Genomic DNA, 20,983 nt, shown 5'->3' on the forward strand with positions numbered 1-20,983 from the left:
TGCTCTATTTAGGCGCCATTAATCTCATTTGAGCTCCTTGTACCTGCTTGTTTGTATTGTTTTTAAAAAGTGCGTTGCAGAACATCAGGAATTTGCTGTGGGACACCTTGAAAACTTTCATAAAGATTATTTGCACAAAGCTTACAGTAAGTTGTTGTGGCCGAGTGGTTAAGGTGATGGACTTGAAATCCATTGGGGTCTCCCCGCGCAGGTTCGAATCCTGCCGACAACGAGAGTATTTTCGTCTTCTGATACAATTTTAGAAGTTAACCTTTAGTATTTCTTCCATGTCAGTTTTATAAATAGGTAGCTTATATTGGTGTCACTATTTCCTCTTCATATATTTATTTTTGATACCCCTTTCATGTCTTTGCTATACCTCTCTTCCTACATTAGCGATGGTGCAAACGCTTCAAAATATTATACCCTGGCTCTCTCAGTCATACCTGCATGTGTACTTGAAACTTACTTTACCAATGAAAGAAGCAAATAGAGAAATAGAACAAAAGTGCTTGCTGGATTAGGCAAACACACTTCATAAAACTGCATTTTCTTTTTTATTCTCCCGTGTTACAAGCTTAACTGCTCCCTGTGTAATTTCTCTTAACCTGCTGTCCCAGGAAGATAATTTTATCTACAGGCTCTTTCTGTGTTTTTTCCCTAGACTTTCTTTCCCTTTTCTTAGCTGTGTAACTGTTCCTTTACGTGCTCTATTTATGCATCATTAATCTCATTTGAGCTCCTTGTACCTGCTTGTTTGTATTGTTTTTAAAAAGTGCATTACAGAACATCAGGAATTTATTGTGGGACACCTTGAAAACTTTCATACAGATTATTTGCACAAAGCTTGCATTAAGTTGTTGTGGCCGAGTGGTTAAGGCGATGGACTCGAAATCCATTGGGGTCTCCCCGCGCAGGTTCGAATCCTGCCGACAACGAGAGTATTTTCGTCTTCGGCTACAATTTTAGAAGTTAACCTTTAGTATTTCTTCCATGTCAGTTTTATAAATAGGTGGCTTATATTGGTGTCACTATTGCCTCTTCACATATTTATTTTTGCTACCCCTTTCATGTCTTTGCCATACCTCTCTTCCTACATTAGCGATGGTGCAAACGCTTCAAAATATTATACCCTGGCTCTCAGTCATACCTGCATGTGCACTTGAAACTTACTTTACCAATAAAAGAAGCAAATAGAGAAATAGAAATAAAGTGCTTGCTGGATTAGGCAAACACACTTCATAAAAGGGCATTTTCTTTTTTATTCTCCCGTGTTACAAGCCTAACTGCTCCCTGTATAATTTCTCTTAACCTGCTGTCCCAGGAAGATAATTTTATCTACAGGCTCTTTCTGTGTTTTTTCCCTAGGCTTTCTTTCCCTTTTCTTAGCTGTGTAACTGTTCCTTTACGTGCTCTATTTAGGCGCCATTAATCTAATTTGAGCTCCTTGTACCTGCTTGTTTGTATTGTTTTTAAAAAGTGCATTGCAGAACATCAGGAATTTGCTGTGGGACACCTTGAAAACTTTCATACAGATTATTTGCACAAAGCTTACAGTAAGTTGTTGTGGCCGAGTGGTTAAGGCGATGGACTCGAAATCCATTGGGGTCTCCCCGCGCAGATTCGAATACTTCTGACAACGAGAGTATTTTCGTCTTCTGATACAATTTTAGAAGTTAACCTTTAGTATTTCTTCCATGTCAGTTATATAAATAGGTGGCTTATATTGGTGTCATTATTGCCTCTTCACATATTTATTTTTGCTACCCCTTTCATGTCTTTGCTATACCTCTCTTCCTACATTAGCGATGGTGCAAACGCTTCAAAATATTATACCCTGGCTCTCTCAGTCATACCTGTATGTGTACTTGAAACTTACTTTACCAATGAAAGAAGCAAATAGAGAAATAGAACAAAAGTGATTGCTGGGTTAGGCCAGCACACTTCATAAAACTGCATTTTCTTTTTTATTCTCCCGTGTTACAAGCTTAACTGCTCCCTGTGTAATTTCTCTTAACCTGCTGTCCCAGGAAGATAATTTTATCTACAGGCTCTTTCTGTGTTTTTTCCCTAGTCTTTCTTTCCCTTTTCTTAGCTGTGTAACTGTTCCTTTACGTGCTCTATTTAGGCGCCATTAATCTCATTTGAGCTCCTTGTACCTGCTTGTTTGTATTGTTTTTAAAAAGTGCATTGCAGAACATCAGGAATTTGCTGTGGGACACCTTGAAAACTTTCATACAGATTATTTGCACAAAGCTTACAGTAAGTTGTTGTGGCCGAGTGGTTAAGGCGATGGACTCGAAATCCATTGGGGTCTCCCCGCGCAGGTTCGAATCCTGCTGACAACGAGAGTATTTTCGTCTTCGGCTACAATTTTAGAAGTTAACCTTTAGTATTTCTTCCATGTCAGTTTTATAAATAGGTGGCTTATATTCTTGTCACTATTGCCTCTTCACATATTTATTTTTGCTACCCCTTTCATGTCTTTGCTATACCTCTCTTCCTACATTAGTGATGGTGCAAACGCTTCAAAATATTATACCCTGGCTCTCTCAGTCATACCTGCATGTGTACTTGAAACTTACTTTACCAATGAAAGAAGCAAATAGAGAAATAGAACAAAAGTGCTTGCTGGATTAGGCAAACACACTTCATAAAACTGCATTTTCTTTTTTATTCTCCCGTGTTACAAGCTTAACTGCTCCCTGTGTAATTTCTCTTAACCTGCTGTCCCAGGAAGATAATTTTATCTACAGGCTCTTTCTGTGTTTTTTCCCTAGTCTTTCATTCCCTTTTCTTAGCTGTGTAACTGTTCCTTTACGTGCTGTATTTAGGCGCCATTAATCTCATTTGAGCTCCTTGTACCTGCTTTTTTGTATTGTTTTTAAAAAGTACATTGCAGAACATCATGAATTTGCTGTGGGACACCTTGAAAACTATCATACAGATTATTTGCACAAAGCTTGCAGTAAGTTGTTGTGGCCGAGTGGTTAAGGCGATGGACTTGAAATCCATTGGGGTCTCCCCGCGCAGGTTCAAATCCTGCTGCCAACGAGAGTATTTTTGTTTTGGGCTACAATTTTAGAAGTTAACCTTTAGTATTTCTTCCATGTCAGTTTTATAAATAGGTGGCTTATATTGGTGTCACTATTGCCTCTTCACATATTTATTTTTGCTACCCCTTTCATGTCTTTGCCATACCTCTCTTCCTACATTAACGATGGTGCAAACGCTTCAAAATATTATACCCTGGCTCTCAGTCATACCTGCAGGTGCAATTGAAACTTACTTTACCAATAAAAGAAGCAAATAGAGAAATAGAAATAAAGTGCTTGCTGGATTAGGCAAACACACTTCATAAAAGGGCATTTTCTTTTTTATTCTCCCGTGTTACAAGCTTAACTGCTCCCTGTATAATTTCTCTTAACCTGCTGTCCCAGGAAGATGATTTTATCTACAGGCTCTTTCTGTGTTTTTTCCCTAGGCTTTCTTTCACTTTTCTTAGCTGTGTAACTGTTCCTTAACGTGCTCTATTTAGGCGCCATTAATCTAATTTGAGCTCCTTGTACCTGCTTGTTTGTATTGTTTTTAAAAAGTGCATTGCAGAACATCAGGAATTTGCTGTGGGACACCTTGAAAACTTTCATACAGATTATTTGCACAAAGCTTACAGTAAGTTGTTCTGGCCGAGTGGTTAAGGCGATGGACTCGAAATCCATTGGGGTCTCCCCGCGCAGGTTCGAATCCTGCCGACAACGAGAGTATTTTCGTCTTCTGATACAATTTTAGAAGTTAACCTTTAGTATTTCTTCCATGTCAGTTTTATAAATAGGTGGCTTATATTGGTGTCATTATTGCCTCTTCACATATTATTTTTTGCTACCCCTTTCATGTCTTTGCTATACCTCTCTTCCTACATTAGCGATGGTGCAAACGCTTCAAAATATTATACCCTGGCTCTCTCAGTCATACCTGCATGGGTACTTGAATCTTACTTTACCAATGAAAGAAGCAAATAGAGAAATAGAACAAAAGTGCTTGCTGGATTAGGCCAGCACACTTCATAAAACTGCATTTTCTTTTTTATTCTCCCGTGTTACAAGCTAAACTGCTCCCTGTGTAATTTCTCTTAACCTGCTGTCCCAGGAAGATAATTTTATCTACAGGCTCTTTCTGTGTTTTTCCCTAGTCTTTCTTTCCCTTTTCTTAGCTGTGTAACTGTTCCTTTACGTGCTCTATTTAGGCGCCATTAATCTCATTTGAGCTCCTTGTACCTGCTTGTTTGTATTGTTTTTAAAAAGTGCATTGCAGAACATCAGGAATTTGCTGTGGGACACCTTGAAAACTTTCATACAGATTATTTGCACAAACCTTACAGTAAGTTGTTGTGGCTGAGTGGTTAAGGCGATGGACTCGAAATCCATTGGGGTCTCCCCGCGCAGGTTCGAATCCTGCTGACAACGAGAGTATTTTCGTCTTCGGCTACAATTTTAGAAGTTAACCTTTAGTATTTCTTCCATGTCAGTTTCATAAATAGGTGGCTTATATTCTTGTCACTATTGCCTCTTCACATATTTATTTTTGCCACCCCTTTCATGTCTTTGCTATTCCTCTCTTCCTACATCAGCGCTGGTGCAAGCGCTTCAAATTATTATACCCTTGCTCTCTCAGTCATACCTGCATGTGCACTTGAAACTTACTTTACCAATAAAAGAAGCAAATAGAGAAATAGAACAAACGTGCTTGCTGGATTAGGCAAACACACTTAATAAAAGTGCATTTTCTTTTTTATTCTCCTGTGTTACAAGCTTAACTGCTCCCTGTGTAATTTCTCTTCACCTGCTGTCCCAGGACGATAATTTTATCTACAGGCTCATTCTGTGTTTTTTCCCTAGTCTTTCTTTCCCTTTTCTTAGCTGTGTAACTGTTCCTTTACGTGCTCTATTTAGGCGCCATTAATCTCATTTGAGCTCCTTGTACCTGATTGTTTGTATTGTTTTTAAAAAGTGCATTGCAGAACATCAGGAATTTGCTGTGGGACACCTTGAAAACTTTCATACAGATTATTTGCACAAAGCTTACAGTAAGTTGTTGTGGCGGAGTGGTTAAGGGGATGGACTCGAAATCCATTGGGCTCTCCCCGCGCAGGTTCGAATCCTGCCGACAACGAGAGTATTTTCGTCTTCGGCTACAATTTTAGAAGTTAACCTTTAGTATTTCTTCCATGTCAGTTTTATAAATAGGTGGTTTATATTGGTGTCATTATTGCCTCTTCACATATTTATTTTTGCTACCCCTGTCATGTCTTTGCTATACCTCTCTTCCTACATTAGCGATGGTGCAAACGATTCAAAATATTATACCCTGGCTTTCTCAGTCATACCTGCATGTGTACTTGAAACTTACTTTACCAATGAAAGAAGCAAATAGAGAAATAGAACAAAAGTGCTTGCTGGATTAGGCAAACACACTTCATAAAACTGCATTTTCTTTTTTATTCTCCCGTGTTACAAGCTTAACTGCTCCCTGTGTAATTTGTCTTAACCTGCTGTCCCAGGAAGATAATTTTATCTACAGGCTCTTTCTGTGTTTTTTCCCTAGTCTTTCTTTCCCTTTTCTTAGCTGTGTAACTGTTCCTTTACGTGCTCTATTTAGGCGCCATTAATCTCATTTGAGCTCCTTGTACCTGCTTGTTTGTATTGTTTTTAAAAAGTGCATTGCAGAACATCAGGAATTTGCTTTGGGACAACTTGAAAACTTCCATACAGATTATTTGCACAAAGCTTACAGTAAGTTGTTGTGGCAGAGTGGTTAAGGCGATGGACTTGAAATCCATTGGGGTCTCCCCGCGCAGGTTCGAATCCTGCTGACAACGAGAGTATTTTCGTCTTCTGATCCAATTTTAGAAGTTAACCTTTAGTATTTCTTCCATGTCAGTTTTATAAATAGGTAGCTTATATTGGTGTCACTATTTTCTCTTCATATATTTAATTTTTGCTACCCCTTTCATGTCTTTGCTATACCTCTCTTCCTACATTAGCGATGGTGCAAACGCTTCAAAATATTATACCCTGGCTCTCTCAGTCATACCTGCATGTGTACTTGAAACTTACTTTACCAATGAAAGAAGCAAATAGAGAGATAGACAAAAGTGCTTGCTGGATTAGGCAAACACACTTCATAAAACTGCATTTTCTTTTTTATTCTCCCGTGTTACAAGCTTAACTGCTCCCTGTGTAATTTCTCTTAACCTGCTGTCCCAGAAAGATAATTTTATCTACAGGCTCTTTCTGTGTTTTCCCTAGTCTTTCATTCCCTTTTCTTAGCTGTGTAACTGTTCCTTTACGTGCTCTATTTAGGCGCCATTAATCTCATTTGAGCTCCTTGTACCTGCTTGTTTGTATTGTTTTTAAAAATTGCATTGCAGAACATCAGGAATTTGCTGTGGGACACCTTGAAAACTTTCATACAGATTATTTGCACAAAACTTGCAGTAAGTTGTTGTGGCCGAGTGGTTAAGGCGATGGACTTGAAGTCCTTTGGGATCTCCCGCGCAGGTTCAAATCCTGCCGACAACGAGAGTATTTTCGTCTTCGGCTACAATTTTAGAAGTTAACCTTTAGTATTTCTTCCATGTCAGTTTTATAAATAGGTGGCTTATATTGGTGTCACTATTGCCTCTTCACATATTTATTTTTGCTACCCCTTTCATGTCTTTGCCATACCTCTCTTCCTACATTAGCGATGGTGCAAACGCTTCAAAATATTATACCCTGGCTCTCAGTCATACCTGCATGTGCACTTGAAAATTACTTTACCAATAAAAGAATCAAATAGAGAAATAGAAATAAAGTGCTTGCTGGATTAGGCAAACACACTTCATAAAAGGGCATTTTCTTTTTTATTCTCCCATGTTACAAGCTTAACTGCTCCCTGTATAATTTCTCTTAACCTGCTGTCCCAGGAAGATAATTTTATCTACAGGCTCTTTCTGTGTTTTTTCCCTAGTCTTTCTTTCCCTTTTCTTAGCTGTGTAACTGTTCCTTTACGTGCTCTATTTAGGCGCCATTAATCTCATTTGAGCTCCTTGTACCTGCTTGTTTGTATTGTTTTTAAAAAGTGCATTGCAGAACATCAGGAATTTGCTGTGGGACACCTTGAAAACTTTCATACAGATTATTTGCACAAAGCTTACAGTAAGTTGTTGTGGCTGAGTGGTTAAGGCGATGGACTCGAAATCCATTGGGGTCTCCCCGCGCAGGTTCGAATCCTGCCGATAACGAGAGTATTTTCGTCTTCGGCTACAATTTTAGAAGTTAACCTTTAGTATTTCTTCCATGTCAGTTTTATAAATAGGTGGCTTATATTGGTGTCACTATTGCCTCTTCACATATTTATTTTTGCTACCCCTTTTATGTCTTTGCCATACCTCTCTTCCTACATTAGCGATGGTGCAAACACTTCAAAATATTATACCCTGGCTCTCAGTCATACCTGCATGTGCACTTGAAACTTACTTTACCAATAAAAGAAGCAAATAGAGAAATAGAACAAACGTGCTTGCTGGATTAGGCAAACACACTTCATAAAAGTGCATTTTCTTTTTTATTCTCCCGTGTTACAAGCTTAACTGCTCCCTGTGTGATTTCTCTTAACCTGCTGTCCCAGGAAGATAATTTTATCTACAGGCTCTTTCTGTGTTTTTTCCCTAGTCTTTCTTTCCCTTTTCTTAGCTGTGTAACTGTTCCTTTACGTGCTCTATTTAGGCGCCATTAATCTCATTTGAGCTCCTTGTACCTGCTTGTTTGTATATTTTTTTTAAAAGTGCATTGCAGTACATCAGGAATTAGCTGTGGGACACCTTGAAAACTTTCATACAGATTATTTGCACAAAGCTTGCAGTAAGTTGTTGTGGCCGAGTGGTTAAGGCGATGGACTCGAAATCCATTGGGGTCTCCCCGTGCAGGTTCAAATCCTGCCGACAACGAGAGTATTTTCGTCTTCGGCTACAATTTTAGAAGTTAACCTTTAGTATTTCTTCCATGTCAGTTTTATAAATAGGTAGCTTATATTGGTGTCTCTATTTCCTCTTCATATATTTATTTTTGCTACCCCTTTCATGTCTTTGCTATACCTCTCTTCCTACATTAGCGATGGTGCAAACACTTCAAAATATTGTACCCTGGCTCTCTCAGTCATACCTGCATGTGTACTTGAAACTTACTTTACCAATGAAAGAAGCAAATAAAGAAATAGAACAAAAGTGCTTGCTGGATTAGGCAAACACACTTCATAAAACTGCATTTTCTTTTTTATTCTCCCGTGTTACAAGCTTAACTGCTCCCTGTGTAATTTCTCTTAACCTGCTGTCCCAGGAAGATAATTTTATCTACAGGCTCTTTCTGTGTTTTTTCCCTAGTCTTTCTTTCCCTTTTCTTAGCTGTGTAACTGTTCCTTTACGTGCTCTATTTAGGCGCCATTAATCTAATTTGAGCTCCTTGTACCTGCTTGTTTGTATTGTTTTTAAAAAGTGCATTGCAGAACATCAGGAATTTGCTGTGGGACACCTTGAAAACTTTCATACAGATTATTTGCACAAAGCTTGCAGTAAGTTGTTGTGGCCGAGTTGTTAAGGGGATGGACTTGAAACCCATTGGGGTCTCCCCGCGCAGGTTCAAATCCTGCCGACAACGAGAGTATTTTCGTCTTCGGCTACAATTTTAGAAGTTAACCTTTAGTATTTCTTCCATGTCAGTTTTATAAATAGGTGGCTTATATTGGTGTCACTATTGCCTCTTCACATATTTATTTTTGCTACCCCTTTCATGTCTTTGCTATACCTCTCTTCCTACATTAGCGATGGTGCAAACGCTTCAAAATATTATACCCTGGCTCTCAGTCATACCTGCATGTGCACTTGAAACTTACTTTACCAATTAAAGAAGCAAATAGAGAAATAGAAATAAAGTGCTTGCTGGATTAGGCAAACACACTTCATAAAAGGGCATTTTCTTTTTTATTCTCCCGTGTTACAAGCTTAACTGCTCCCTGTATAATTTCTCTTAACCTGCTGTCCCAGGAAGATAATTTTATCTACAGGCTCTTTCTGTGTTTTTTCCCTAGTCTTTCTTTCCCTTTTCGTAGCTGTGTAACTGTTCCTTTACGTGCTCTATTTAGGGGCCATTAATCTAATTTGAGCTCCTTGTACCTGCTTGTTTGTATTGTTTTTAAAAAGTGCATTGCAGAACATCAGGAATTTGCTGTCGGACACCTTGAAAACTTTCATACAGATTATTTGCATAAAGTTTACAGTAAGTTGTTGTGGCCGAGTGGTTAAGGCGATGGACTCGAAATCCATTGGGGTCTCCCCGCGCAGGTTCGAATCCTTCTGACAACGCGAGTATTTTCGTCTTCTGATACAATTTTAGAAGTTAACCTTTAGTATTTCTTCCATGTCAGTTTTATAAATAGGTAGCTTATATTGGTGTCACTATTTCCTCTTCATATATTTATTTTTGATACCCCTTTCATGTCTTAGCTATACCTCTCTTCCTACATTAGCGATGGTGCAAACGCTTCAAAATATTATACCCTGGCTCTCTCAGTCATACCTGCATGTGTACTTGAAACTTACTTTACCAATGAAAGAAGCAAATAGAGAAATAGAACAAAAGTGCTTGCTGGATTAGGCAAACACACTTCATAAAACTGCATTTTCTTTTTTATTCTCCCGTGTTACAAGCTTAACTGCTCCCTGTGTAATTTCTCTTAACCTGCTGTCCCAGGAAGATAATTTTATCTACAGGCTCTTTCTGTGTTTTTTCCCTAGACTTTCTTTCCCTTTTCTTAGCTGTGTAACTGTTCCTTTACGTGCTCTATTTAGGCGGCATTAATCTCATTTGAGCTCCTTGTACCTGCTTGTTTGTATTGTTTTTAAAAAGTGCATTGCTGAACATCAGGAATTTGCTGTGGGACACCTTGAAAACTTTCGTACAGATTATTTGCACAAAGCTTACAGTAAGTTGTTGTGGATGAGTGGTTAAGGGGATGGACTCGAAATCCATTGGGCTCTCCCCTCGCAGGTCCGAATCCTGCCGACAATGAGAGTATTTTCGTCTTCGGATACAATTTTAGAAGTTAACCTTTAGTATTTCTTCCATGTCAGTTTTATAAATAGGTGGTTTATATTGGTGTCATTATTGCCTCTTCACATATTTATTTTTGATACCCCTTTCATGTCTTTGCTATACCTCTCTTCCTACATTAGCGATGGTGCAAACGCTTCAAAATATTATACCCTGGCTCTCTCAGTCATACCTGCATGTGTACTTGAAACTTACTTTACCAATGAAAGAAGCAAATAGAGAAATAGAACAAAAGTCCTTGCTGGATTAGGCAAACACACTTCATAAAACTGCATTTCTTTTTTATTCTCCCGTGTTACAAGCTTAACTGCTCCCTGTGTAATTTCTCTTAACCTGCTGTCCCAGGAAGATAATTTTATCTACAGGCTCTTTCTGTGTTTTTTCCCTAGTCTTTCTTTCCCTTTTCTTAGCTGCGTAACTGTTCCTTTACGTGCTCTATTTAGGCGCCATTAATCTCATTTGAGCTCCTTGTACCTGCTTGTTTGTATTGTTTTTCAAAAGTGCATTGCAGAACATCAGGAATTTGCTGTGGGACACCTTGAAAACTTTCATGCAGATTATTTGCACAAAACTTACAGTAAGCTGTTGTGGCTGAGTGGTTAAGGAGATGGACTCGAAATCCATTGGGGTCTCCCCGCGCAGGTTCGAATCCTGCTGACGAGAGTATTTAAGTCTTCGGCTACAATTTTAGAAGTTAACCTTTAGTATTTCTTCCATGTCTGTTTTATAAATAGGTGGCTTATATTCTTGTCACTATTGCCTCTTTACATATTTATTTTTGCTACCCCTTTCATGTCTTTGCTATACCTCTCTTCCTACATCAGCGCTGGTGCAAGCGCTTCAAATTATTATACCCTTGCTCTCTCAGTCATACCTGCATGTGCACTTGAAACTTACTTTACCAATAAAAGAAGCAAATAGAGAAATAGAACAAACGTGCTTGCTGGATTAGGCAAACACACTTAATAAAAGTGCATTTTCTTTTTTATTCTCTCGTGTTACAAGCTTAACTGCTCCCTGTGTAATTTCTCTTAACCTGCTGTCCCAGGAAGATAATTTTATCTACAGGCTCTTTCTGTGTTTTTTCCATAGTCTTTCTTTCCCTTTTCTTAGCTGTGTAACTGTTCCTTTACGTGCTCTATTTAGGCGCCATTAATCTCATTTGAGCTCCTTATACCTGCTTGTTTGTATTGTTTTTAAAAAGTGCATTACAGAACATCAGGAATTTATTGTGGGACACCTTGAAAACTTTCATACAGATTATTTGCACAAAGCTTGCATTAAGTTGTTGTGGCCGAGTGGTTAAGGCGATGGACTCGAAATCCATTGGGGTCTCCCCGCGCAGGTTCGAATCCTGCCGACAACGAGAGTATTTTCGTCTTCGGCTACAATTTTAGAAGTTAACCTTTAGTATTTCTTCCATGTCAGTTTTATAAATAGGTGGCTTATATTGGTGTCACTATTGCCTCTTCACATATTTATTTTTGCTACCCCTTTCATGTCTTTGCTATACCTCTCTTCCTACATCAGCGCTGGTGCAAGCGCTTCAAATTATTATACCCTTGCTCTCTCAGTCATACCTGCATGTGCACTTGAAACTTACTTTACCAATAAAAGAAGCAAATAGAGAAATAGAACAAACGTGCTTGCTGGATTAGGCAAACACACTTAATAAAAGTGCATTTTCTTTTTTATTCTCTCGTGTTACAAGCTTAACTGCTCCCTGTGTAATTTCTCTTAACCTGCTGTCCCAGGAAGATAATTTTATCTACAGGCTCTTTCTGTGTTTTTTCCCTAGTCTTTCTTTCCCTTTTCTTAGCTGTGTAACTGTTCCTTTACGTGCTCTATTTAGGCGCCATTAATCTCATTTGAGCTCCTTGTACCTGCTTGTTTGTATTGTTTTTAAAAAGTGCATTGCAGAACATCAGGAATTTGCTGTGGGACACCTTGAAAACTTTCATACAGATTATTTGCACAAAGCATACAGTAAGTTGTTGTGGCCGAGTGGTTAAGGCGATGGACTCGAAATCCATTGGGGTCTCCCCGCGCAGATTTGAATCCTTCTGACAACGAGAGTATTTTCGTCTTCTGATACAATTTTAGAGGTTAACCTTTAGTATTTCTTCCATGTCAGTTTTATAAATAGGTGGCTTATATTGGTGTCATTATTGCGTCTTCACATATTTATTTTTGCTACCCCTTTCATGTCTTTGCTATACCTCTCTTCCTACATTAGCGATGGTGCAAACGCTTCAAAATATTATACCCTGGCTCTCTCAGTCATACCTGCATGTGTACTTGAAACTTACTTTACCAATGAAAGAAGCAAATAGAGAAATAGAACAAAAGTGCTTGCTGGATTAGGCCAGCACACTTCATAAAACTGCATTTTCTTTTTTATTCTCCCGTGTTACAAGCTTAACTGCTCCCTGTGTAATTTCTCTTAACCTGCTGTCCCAGGAAGATAATTTTATCTACAGGCTCTTTCTGTGTTTTTTCCCTAGTCTTTCTTTCCCTTTTCTTAGCTGTGTAACTGTTCCTTTACGTGCTCTATTTAGGCGCCATTAATCTCATTTGAGCTCCTTGTACCTGCTTGTTTGTATTGTTTTTAAAAAGTGCATTGCAGAACATCAGGAATTTGCTGTGGGACACCTTGAAAACTTTCATACAGATTATTTGCACAAAGCTTACATTGAGTTGTTGTGGCCGAGTGGTTAAGGCGATGGACTCAAAATCCATTGGCGTCTCCCTGCGCAGGTTCGAATCCTGCTGACAACGAGAGTATTTTCGTCTTCGGCTACAATTTTAGAAGTTAACCTTTAGTATTTCTTCCATGTCAGTTTTATAAATAGGTGGCTTATATTCTTGTCACTATTGCCTCTTCACATATTTATTTTTGCTACCCCTTTCATGTCTTTGCTATACCTCTCTTCCTACATTAGTGATGGTGCAAACGCTTCAAAATATTATACCCTGGCTCTCTCAGTCATACCTGCATGTGTACTTGAAACTTACTTTACCAATGAAAGAAGCAAATAGAGAAATAGAACAAAAGTGCTTGCTGGATTAGGCAAACACACTTCATAAAACTGCATTTTCTTTTTTATTCTCCCGTGTTACAAGCTTAACTGCTCCCTGTGTAATTTCTCTTAACCTGCTGTCCCAGGAAGATAATTTTATCTACAGGCTCTTTCTGTGTTTTTTCCCTAGTCTTTCATTCCCTTTTCTTAGCTATGTAACTGTCCCTTTACGTGCTGTACTTAGGCGCCATTAATCTCATTTGAGCTCCTTGTACCTGCTTGTTTGTATTGTTTTTAAAAAGTGCATTGCAGAACATCAGGAATTTGCTGTGGGACACCTTGAAAACTTTCATACAGATTATTTGCACAAAGCTTACAGTAAGTTGTTGTGGCCGAGTGGTTAAGGGGATGGACTCGAAATCCATTGGGCTCTCCCCGCGCAGGTTCGAATCCTGCCGACAACGAGAGTATTTTCGTCTTCGGCTACAATTTTAGAAGTTAACCTTTAGTATTTCTTCCATGTCAGTTTTATAAATAGGTGGTTTATATTGGTGTCAGTATTGCCTCTTCACATATTTATTTTTGCTACCCCTGTCATGTCTTTGCTATACCTCTCTTCCTACATTAGCGATGGTGCAAACGATTCAAAATATTATACCCTGGCTTTCTCAGTCATACCTGCATGTGTACTTGAAACTTACTTTACCAATGAAAGAAGCAAATAGAGAAATAGAACAAAAGTGCTTGCTGGATTAGGCAAACACACTTCATAAAACTGCATTTTCTTTTTTATTCTCCCGTGTTACAAGCTTAACTGCTCCCTGTGTAATTTCTCTTAACCTGCTGTCCCAGGAAGATAATTTTATCTACAGGCTCTTTCTGTGTTTTTTCCCTAGTCTTTCTTTCCCTTTTCTTAGCTGTGTAACTGTTCCTTTACGTGCTCTATTTAGGCGCCATTAATCTCATTTGAGCTCCTTGTACATGCTTTTTTGTATTGTTTTTAAAAAGTGCATTGCAGAACATCAGGAATTTGCTGTGGGACACCTTGAAAACTTTCATACAGATTATTTGCACAAAGCTTGCAGTAAGTTGTTGTGGCCGAGTGGTTAAGGCGATGGACTTGAAATCCATTGGGGTCTCCCCGCGCAGGTTCAAATCCTGCCGACAATGAGAGTATTTTCGTCTTCGGCTACAATTTTAGAAGTTAACCTTTAGTATTTCTTCCATGTAAGTTTTATAAATAGGTGGCTTATATTGGTGTCACTATTGCCTCTTCACATATTTATTTTTGCTACCCCTTTCATGTCTTTGCCATACCTCTCTTCCTACATTAGCGATGGTGCAAACGCTTCAAAATATTATACCCTGGCTCTCAGTCATACCTGCATGTGCACTTGAAACTTACTTTACCAATAAAAGAAGCAAATAGAGAAATAGAAATAAAGTGCTTGCTGGATTAGGCCAGCACACTTCATAAAACTGCATTTTCTTTTTTATTCTCCCGTGTTACAAGCTTAACTGCTCCCTGTGTAATTTCTCTTAACCTGCTGTCCCAGGAAGATAATTTTATCTACAGGCTCTTTCTGTGTTTTTTCCCTAGTCTTTCTTTCCCTTTTCTTAGCTGTGTAACTGTTCCTTTACGTGCTCTATTTAGGTGCCATTAATCTCATTTGAGCTCCTTGTACCTGCTTTTTTGTATTGTTTTTAAAAAGTGCATTGCAGAACATCATGAATTTGCTGTGGGACACCTTGAAAACTTTCATACAGATTATTTGCACAAAGCTTACAGTAAGTTGTTGTGGCCGAGTGGTTAAGGGGATGGACTCGAAATCCATTGGGCTCTCCCCGCGCAGGTTCGAATCCTGCCGACAACGAGAGTATTTTCGTCTTCGGCTACAATTTTAGAAGTTAACCTTTAGTATTTCTTCCATGTCAGTTTTATAAATAGGTGGTTTATATTGGTGTCAGTATTGCCTCTTCACATATTTATTTTTGCTACCCCTGTCATGTCTTTGCTATACCTCTCTTCCTACATTAGCGATGGTGCAAACGATTCAAAATATTATACCCTGGCTTTCTCAGTCATACCTGCATGTGTACTTGAAACTTACTTTACCAATGAAAGAAGCAAATAGAGAAATAGAACAAAAGTGCTTGCTGGATTAGGCAAACACACTTCATAAAACTGCATTTTCTTTTTTATTCTCCCGTGTTACAAGCTTAACTGCTCCCTGTGTAATTTCTCTTAACCTGCTGTCCCAGGAAGATAATTTTATCTACAGGCTCTTTCTGTGTTTTTTCCCTAGTCTTTCTTTCCCTTTTCTTAGCTGTGTAACTGTTCCTTTACGTGCTCTATTTAGGCGCCATTAATCTCATTTGAGCTCCTTGTACATGCTTTTTTGTATTGTTTTTAAAAAGTGCATTGCAGAACATCAGGAATTTGCTGTGGGACACCTTGAAAACTTTCATACAGATTATTTGCACAAAGCTTGCAGTAAGTTGTTGTGGCCGAGTGGTTAAGGCGATGGACTTGAAATCCATTGGGGTCTCCCCGCGCAGGTTCAAATCCTGCCGACAATGAGAGTATTTTCGTCTTCGGCTACAATTTTAGAAGTTAACCTTTAGTATTTCTTCCATGTAAGTTTTATAAATAGGTGGCTTATATTGGTGTCACTATTGCCTCTTCACATATTTATTTTTGCTACCCCTTTCATGTCTTTGCCATACCTCTCTTCCTACATTAGCGATGGTGCAAACGCTTCAAAATATTATACCCTGGCTCTCAGTCATACCTGCATGTGCACTTGAAACTTACTTTACCAATAAAAGAAGCAAATAGAGAAATAGAAATAAAGTGCTTGCTGGATTAGGCCAGCACACTTCATAAAACTGCATTTTCTTTTTTATTCTCCCGTGTTACAAGCTTAACTGCTCCCTGTGTAATTTCTCTTAACCTGCTGTCCCAGGAAGATAATTTTATCTACAGGCTCTTTCTGTGTTTTTTCCCTAGTCTTTCTTTCCCTTTTCTTAGCTGTGTAACTGTTCCTTTACGTGCTCTATTTAGGTGCCATTAATCTCATTTGAGCTCCTTGTACCTGCTTTTTTGTATTGTTTTTAAAAAGTGCATTGCAGAACATCATGAATTTGCTGTGGGACACCTTGAAAACTTTCATACAGATTATTTGCACAAAGCTTGCAGTAAGTTGTTGTGGCCGAGTGGTTAAGGCGATGGACTTGAAATCCATTGGGGTCTCCCCGCGCAGGTTCAAATCCTGCCGACAACGAGAGTATTTTCGTCTTCGGCTACAATTTTAGAAGTTAACCTTTAGTATTTCTTCCATGTCAGTTTTATAAATAGGTGGCTTATATTGCTGTCACTATTGCCTCTTCACATATTTATTTTTGCTACCCCTTTCATGTCTTTGCCATACCTCTCTTCCTACATTAGCGATGGTGCAAACGCTTCAAAATATTATACCCTGGCTCTCAGTCATACCTGCATGTGCACTTGAAACTTACTTTACCAATAAAAGAAGCAAATAGAGAAATAGAAATAAAGTGCTTGCTGGATTAGGCAAACACACTTCATAAAAGGGCATTTTCTTTTTTATTCTCCCGTGTTACAAGCCTAACTGCTCCCTGTATAATTTCTCTTAACCTGCTGTCCCAGGAAGATAATTTTATCTACAGGCTCTTTCTGTGTTTTTTCCCTAGGATTTCTTTCCCTTTTCTTAGCTGTGTAACTGTTCCTTTACGTGCTCTATTTAGGCACCATTAATCTAATTTGAGCTCCTTGTACCTGCTTGTTTGTATTGTTTTTAAAAAGTGCATTGCAGAACATCAGGAATTTGCTGTGGGACACCTTGAAAACTTTCATACAGATTATTTGCACAAAGCTCACAGTAAGTTGTTGTGGCCGAGTGGTTAAGGCGATGGACTCGAAATCCATTGGGGTCTCCCCGCGCAGGTTCGAATCCTTCCGACAACGAGAGTATTTTCGTCTTCTGATACAATTTTAGAAGTTAACCTTTAGTATTTCTTCCGTGTCAGTTTTATAAATAGGTGGCTTATATTGGTGTCATTATTGCCTCTTCACATATTTATTTTTGCTACCCCTTTCATGTCTTTGCTATACCTCTCTTCCTACATTAGCGATGGTGCAAACGCTTCAAATTATTATACCCTTGCTCTCTCAGTCATACCTGCATGTGCACTTGAAACTTACTTTACCAATAAAAGAAGCAAATAGAGAAATAGAACAAACGTGCTTGCTGGATTAGGCAAACACACTTAATAAAAGTGCATTTTCTTTTTTATTCTCTCGTGTTACAAGCTTAACTGCTCCCTGTGTAATTTCTCTTAACCTGCTGTCCCAGGAAGATAATTTTATCTACAGGCTCTTTCTGTGTTTTTTCCCTAGTCTTTCTTTCCCTTTTCTTAGCTGTGTAACTGTTCCTTTACGTGCTCTATTTAGGCGCCATTAATCTAATTTGAGCTCCTTGTACCTGCTTGTTTGTATTGTTTTTAAAAAGTGCATTGCAGAACATCAGGAATTTGCTGTGGGACACCTTGAAAACTTTCATACAGATTATTTGCACAAAGCATACAGTAAGTTGTTGTGGCCGAGTGGTTAAGGCGATGGACTCGAAATCCATTGGGGTCTCCCCGCGCAGATTTGAATCCTTCTGACAACGAGAGTATTTTCGTCTTCTGATACAATTTTAGAGGTTAACCTTTAGTATTTCTTCCATGTCAGTTTTATAAATAGGTGGCTTATATTGGTGTCATTATTGCCTCTTCACATATTTATTTTTGCTACCCCTTTCATGTCTTTGCTATACCTCTCTTCCTACATTAGCGATGGTGCAAACGCTTCAAAATATTATACCCTGGCTCTCTCAGTCATACCTGCATGTGTACTTGAAACTTACTTTACCAATGAAAGAAGCAAATAGAGAAATAGAACAAAAGTGCTTGCTGGATTAGGCCAGCACACTTCATAAAACTGCATTTTCTTTTTTATTCTCCCGTGTTACAAGCTTAACTGCTCCCTGTGTAATTTCTCTTAACCTGCTGTCCCAGGAAGATAATTTTATCTACAGGCTCTTTCTGTGTTTTTTCCCTAGTCTTTCTTTCCCTTTTCTTAGCTGTGTAACTGTTCCTTTACGTGCTCTATTTAGGCGCCATTAATCTCATTTGAGCTCCTTGTACCTGCTTGTTTGTATTGTTTTTAAAAAGTGCATTGCAGAACATCAGGAATTTGCTGTGGGACACCTTGAAAACTTTCATACAGATTATTTGCACAAAGCTTACATTAAGTTGTTGTGGCCGAGTGGTTAAGGCGATGGACTCAAAATCCATTGGCGTCTCCCTGTGCAGGTTCGAATCCTGCTGACAACGAGAGTATTTTCGTCTTCGGCTACAATTTTAGAAGTTAACCTTTAGTATTTCTTCCATGTCAGTTTTATAAATAGGTGGCTTATATTCTTGTCACTATTGCCTCTTCACATATTTATTTTTGCTACCCCTTTCATGTCTTTGCTATACCTCTCTTCCTACATTAGTGATGGTGCAAACGCTTCAAAATATTATACCCTGGCTCTCTCAGTCATACCTGCATGTGTACTTGAAACTTACTTTACCAATGAAAGAAGCAAATAGAGAAATAGAACAAAAGTGCTTGCTGGATTAGGCAAACACACTTCATAAAACTGCATTTTCTTTTTTATTCTCCCGTGTTACAAGCTTAACTGCTCCCTGTGTAATTTCTCTTAACCTGCTGTCCCAGGAAGATAATTTTATCTACAGGCTCTTTCTGTGTTTTTTCCCTAGTCTTTCATTCCCTTTTCTTAGCTATGTAACTGTCCCTTTACGTGCTGTACTTAGGCGCCATTAATCTCATTTGAGCTCCTTGTACCTGCTTGTTTGTATTGTTTTTAAAAAGTGCATTGCAGAACATCAGGAATTTGCTGTGGGACACCTTGAAAACTTTCATACAGATTATTTGCACAAAGCTTACAGTAAGTTGTTGTGGCCGAGTGGTTAAGGGGTTGGACTCGAAATCCATTGGGCTCTCCCCGCGCAGGTTCGAATCCTGCTGACAACGAGAGTATTTTCGTCTTCGGCTACAATTTTAGAAGTTAACCTTTAGTATTTCTTCCATGTCAGTTTTATAAATAGGTGGTTTATATTGGTGTCAGTATTGCCTCTTCACATATTTATTTTTGCTACCCCTGTCATGTCTTTGCTATACCTCTCTTCCTACATTAGCGATGGTGCAAACGATTCAAAATATTATACCCTGGCTTTCTCAGTCATACCTGCATGTGTACTTGAAACTTACTTTACCAATGAAAGAAGCAAATAGAGAAATAGAACAAAAGTGCTTGCTGGATTAGGCAAACACACTTCATAAAACTGCATTTTCTTTTTTATTCTCCCGTGTTACAAGCTTAACTGCTCCCTGTGTAATTTCTCTTAACCTGCTGTCCCAGGAAGATAATTTTATCTACAGGCTCTTTCTGTGTTTTTTCCCTAGTCTTTCTTTCCCTTTTCTTAGCTGTGTAACTGTTCCTTTACGTGCTCTATTTAGGCGCCATTAATCTCATTTGAGCTCCTTGTACCTGCTTTTTTGTATTGTTTTTAAAAAGTGCATTGCAGAACATCAGGAATTTGCTGTGGGACACCTTGAAAACTTTCATACAGATTATTTGCACAAAGCTTGCAGTAAGTTGTTGTGGCCGAGTGGTTAAGGCGATGGACTTGAAATCCATTGGGGTCTCCCCGCGCAGGTTCAAATCCTGCCGACAATGAGAGTATTTTCGTCTTCGGCTACAATTTTAGAAGTTAACCTTTAGTATTTCTTCCATGTAAGTTTTATAAATAGGTGGCTTATATTGGTGTCACTATTGCCTCTTCACATATTTATTTTTGCTACCCCTTTCATGTCTTTGCCATACCTCTCTTCCTACATTAGCGATGGTGCAAACGCTTCAAAATATTATACCCTGGCTCTCAGTCATACCTGCATGTGCACTTGAAACTTACTTTACCAATAAAAGAAGCAAATAGAGAAATAGAAATAAAGTGCTTGCTGGATTAGGCCAGCACACTTCATAAAACTGCATTTTCTTTTTTATTCTCCCGTGTTACAAGCTTAACTGCTCCCTGTGTAATTTCTCTTAACCTGCTGTCCCAGGAAGATAATTTTATCTACAGGCTCTTTCTGTGTTTTTTCCCTAGTCTTTCTTTCCCTTTTCTTAGCTGTGTAACTGTTCCTTTACGTGCTCTATTTAGGTGCCATTAATCTCATTTGAGCTCCTTGTACCTGCTTTTTTGTATTGTTTTTAAAAAGTGCATTGCAGAACATCATGAATTTGCTGTGGGACACCTTGAAAACTTTCATACAGATTATTTGCACAAAGCTTGCAGTAAGTTGTTGTGGCCGAGTGGTTAAGGCGATGGACTTGAAATCCATTGGGGTCTCCCCGCGCAGGTTCAAATCCTGCCGACAACGAGAGTATTTTCGTCTTCGGCTACAATTTTAGAAGTTAACCTTTAGTATTTCTTCCATGTCAGTTTTATAAATAGGTGGCTTATATTGGTGTCACTATTGCCTCTTCACATATTTATTTTTGCTACCCCTTTCATGTCTTTGCCATACCTCTCTTCCTACATTAGCGATGGTGCAAACGCTTCAAAATATTATACCCTGGCTCTCAGTCATACCTGCATGTGCACTTGAAACTTACTTTACCAATAAAAGAAGCAAATAGAGAAATAGAAATAAAGTGCTTGCTGGATTAGGCAAACACACTT

At 38.6% G+C, this 20,983-nt stretch overlaps 29 non-coding genes across 29 annotated transcripts; all 29 read left to right on the top strand.

The window, feature by feature from the left end:
* Positions 1-150: 150 nt before the first annotated feature.
* On the top strand, positions 151-232 carry TRNAS-UGA (transfer RNA serine (anticodon UGA)). Its single transcript has one exon. It is a non-coding gene; the product is annotated as a tRNA-Ser (tRNA).
* Positions 233-856: 624 nt separating this feature from the next.
* Positions 857-938, top strand: TRNAS-CGA (transfer RNA serine (anticodon CGA)). Its single transcript has one exon. It is a non-coding gene; the product is annotated as a tRNA-Ser (tRNA).
* Positions 939-1,560: 622 nt separating this feature from the next.
* On the top strand, positions 1,561-1,642 carry TRNAS-CGA (transfer RNA serine (anticodon CGA)). Its single transcript has one exon. It is a non-coding gene; the product is annotated as a tRNA-Ser (tRNA).
* Positions 1,643-2,266: 624 nt separating this feature from the next.
* Positions 2,267-2,348, top strand: TRNAS-CGA (transfer RNA serine (anticodon CGA)). The gene has a single exon. It is a non-coding gene; the product is annotated as a tRNA-Ser (tRNA).
* Positions 2,349-2,972: 624 nt separating this feature from the next.
* Positions 2,973-3,054, top strand: TRNAS-UGA (transfer RNA serine (anticodon UGA)). The gene has a single exon. It is a non-coding gene; the product is annotated as a tRNA-Ser (tRNA).
* A 622-nt stretch (positions 3,055-3,676) lies between these two features.
* On the top strand, positions 3,677-3,758 carry TRNAS-CGA (transfer RNA serine (anticodon CGA)). The gene has a single exon. It is a non-coding gene; the product is annotated as a tRNA-Ser (tRNA).
* A 623-nt stretch (positions 3,759-4,381) lies between these two features.
* Positions 4,382-4,463, top strand: TRNAS-CGA (transfer RNA serine (anticodon CGA)). The gene has a single exon. It is a non-coding gene; the product is annotated as a tRNA-Ser (tRNA).
* A 624-nt stretch (positions 4,464-5,087) lies between these two features.
* On the top strand, positions 5,088-5,169 carry TRNAS-CGA (transfer RNA serine (anticodon CGA)). The gene has a single exon. It is a non-coding gene; the product is annotated as a tRNA-Ser (tRNA).
* A 624-nt stretch (positions 5,170-5,793) lies between these two features.
* On the top strand, positions 5,794-5,875 carry TRNAS-UGA (transfer RNA serine (anticodon UGA)). The gene has a single exon. It is a non-coding gene; the product is annotated as a tRNA-Ser (tRNA).
* Positions 5,876-6,497: 622 nt separating this feature from the next.
* TRNAS-UGA (transfer RNA serine (anticodon UGA)) lies at positions 6,498-6,578 on the top strand. The gene has a single exon. It is a non-coding gene; the product is annotated as a tRNA-Ser (tRNA).
* A 622-nt stretch (positions 6,579-7,200) lies between these two features.
* On the top strand, positions 7,201-7,282 carry TRNAS-CGA (transfer RNA serine (anticodon CGA)). Its single transcript has one exon. It is a non-coding gene; the product is annotated as a tRNA-Ser (tRNA).
* A 623-nt stretch (positions 7,283-7,905) lies between these two features.
* Positions 7,906-7,987, top strand: TRNAS-CGA (transfer RNA serine (anticodon CGA)). The gene has a single exon. It is a non-coding gene; the product is annotated as a tRNA-Ser (tRNA).
* Positions 7,988-8,611: 624 nt separating this feature from the next.
* TRNAS-UGA (transfer RNA serine (anticodon UGA)) lies at positions 8,612-8,693 on the top strand. The gene has a single exon. It is a non-coding gene; the product is annotated as a tRNA-Ser (tRNA).
* Positions 8,694-9,315: 622 nt separating this feature from the next.
* TRNAS-CGA (transfer RNA serine (anticodon CGA)) lies at positions 9,316-9,397 on the top strand. The gene has a single exon. It is a non-coding gene; the product is annotated as a tRNA-Ser (tRNA).
* A 1,329-nt stretch (positions 9,398-10,726) lies between these two features.
* Positions 10,727-10,811, top strand: TRNAS-CGA (transfer RNA serine (anticodon CGA)). Its single transcript has one exon. It is a non-coding gene; the product is annotated as a tRNA-Ser (tRNA).
* A 618-nt stretch (positions 10,812-11,429) lies between these two features.
* Positions 11,430-11,511, top strand: TRNAS-CGA (transfer RNA serine (anticodon CGA)). Its single transcript has one exon. It is a non-coding gene; the product is annotated as a tRNA-Ser (tRNA).
* Positions 11,512-12,135: 624 nt separating this feature from the next.
* On the top strand, positions 12,136-12,217 carry TRNAS-CGA (transfer RNA serine (anticodon CGA)). Its single transcript has one exon. It is a non-coding gene; the product is annotated as a tRNA-Ser (tRNA).
* A 624-nt stretch (positions 12,218-12,841) lies between these two features.
* TRNAL-CAA (transfer RNA leucine (anticodon CAA)) lies at positions 12,842-12,923 on the top strand. The gene has a single exon. It is a non-coding gene; the product is annotated as a tRNA-Leu (tRNA).
* Positions 12,924-13,547: 624 nt separating this feature from the next.
* TRNAS-CGA (transfer RNA serine (anticodon CGA)) lies at positions 13,548-13,629 on the top strand. Its single transcript has one exon. It is a non-coding gene; the product is annotated as a tRNA-Ser (tRNA).
* A 624-nt stretch (positions 13,630-14,253) lies between these two features.
* On the top strand, positions 14,254-14,335 carry TRNAS-UGA (transfer RNA serine (anticodon UGA)). Its single transcript has one exon. It is a non-coding gene; the product is annotated as a tRNA-Ser (tRNA).
* Positions 14,336-14,957: 622 nt separating this feature from the next.
* Positions 14,958-15,039, top strand: TRNAS-CGA (transfer RNA serine (anticodon CGA)). The gene has a single exon. It is a non-coding gene; the product is annotated as a tRNA-Ser (tRNA).
* Positions 15,040-15,663: 624 nt separating this feature from the next.
* Positions 15,664-15,745, top strand: TRNAS-UGA (transfer RNA serine (anticodon UGA)). Its single transcript has one exon. It is a non-coding gene; the product is annotated as a tRNA-Ser (tRNA).
* A 622-nt stretch (positions 15,746-16,367) lies between these two features.
* TRNAS-UGA (transfer RNA serine (anticodon UGA)) lies at positions 16,368-16,449 on the top strand. The gene has a single exon. It is a non-coding gene; the product is annotated as a tRNA-Ser (tRNA).
* Positions 16,450-17,071: 622 nt separating this feature from the next.
* TRNAS-CGA (transfer RNA serine (anticodon CGA)) lies at positions 17,072-17,153 on the top strand. The gene has a single exon. It is a non-coding gene; the product is annotated as a tRNA-Ser (tRNA).
* Positions 17,154-17,777: 624 nt separating this feature from the next.
* On the top strand, positions 17,778-17,859 carry TRNAS-CGA (transfer RNA serine (anticodon CGA)). Its single transcript has one exon. It is a non-coding gene; the product is annotated as a tRNA-Ser (tRNA).
* A 624-nt stretch (positions 17,860-18,483) lies between these two features.
* Positions 18,484-18,565, top strand: TRNAL-CAA (transfer RNA leucine (anticodon CAA)). Its single transcript has one exon. It is a non-coding gene; the product is annotated as a tRNA-Leu (tRNA).
* Positions 18,566-19,189: 624 nt separating this feature from the next.
* On the top strand, positions 19,190-19,271 carry TRNAS-CGA (transfer RNA serine (anticodon CGA)). Its single transcript has one exon. It is a non-coding gene; the product is annotated as a tRNA-Ser (tRNA).
* Positions 19,272-19,895: 624 nt separating this feature from the next.
* TRNAS-UGA (transfer RNA serine (anticodon UGA)) lies at positions 19,896-19,977 on the top strand. Its single transcript has one exon. It is a non-coding gene; the product is annotated as a tRNA-Ser (tRNA).
* Positions 19,978-20,599: 622 nt separating this feature from the next.
* Positions 20,600-20,681, top strand: TRNAS-UGA (transfer RNA serine (anticodon UGA)). Its single transcript has one exon. It is a non-coding gene; the product is annotated as a tRNA-Ser (tRNA).
* The last annotated feature ends 302 nt before the right edge of the window (positions 20,682-20,983 follow it).

This window comes from Lissotriton helveticus, chromosome 12 (genome assembly GCF_964261635.1).
Source record: "Lissotriton helveticus chromosome 12, aLisHel1.1, whole genome shotgun sequence".
NCBI lineage: Eukaryota > Metazoa > Chordata > Amphibia > Caudata > Salamandridae > Lissotriton > Lissotriton helveticus.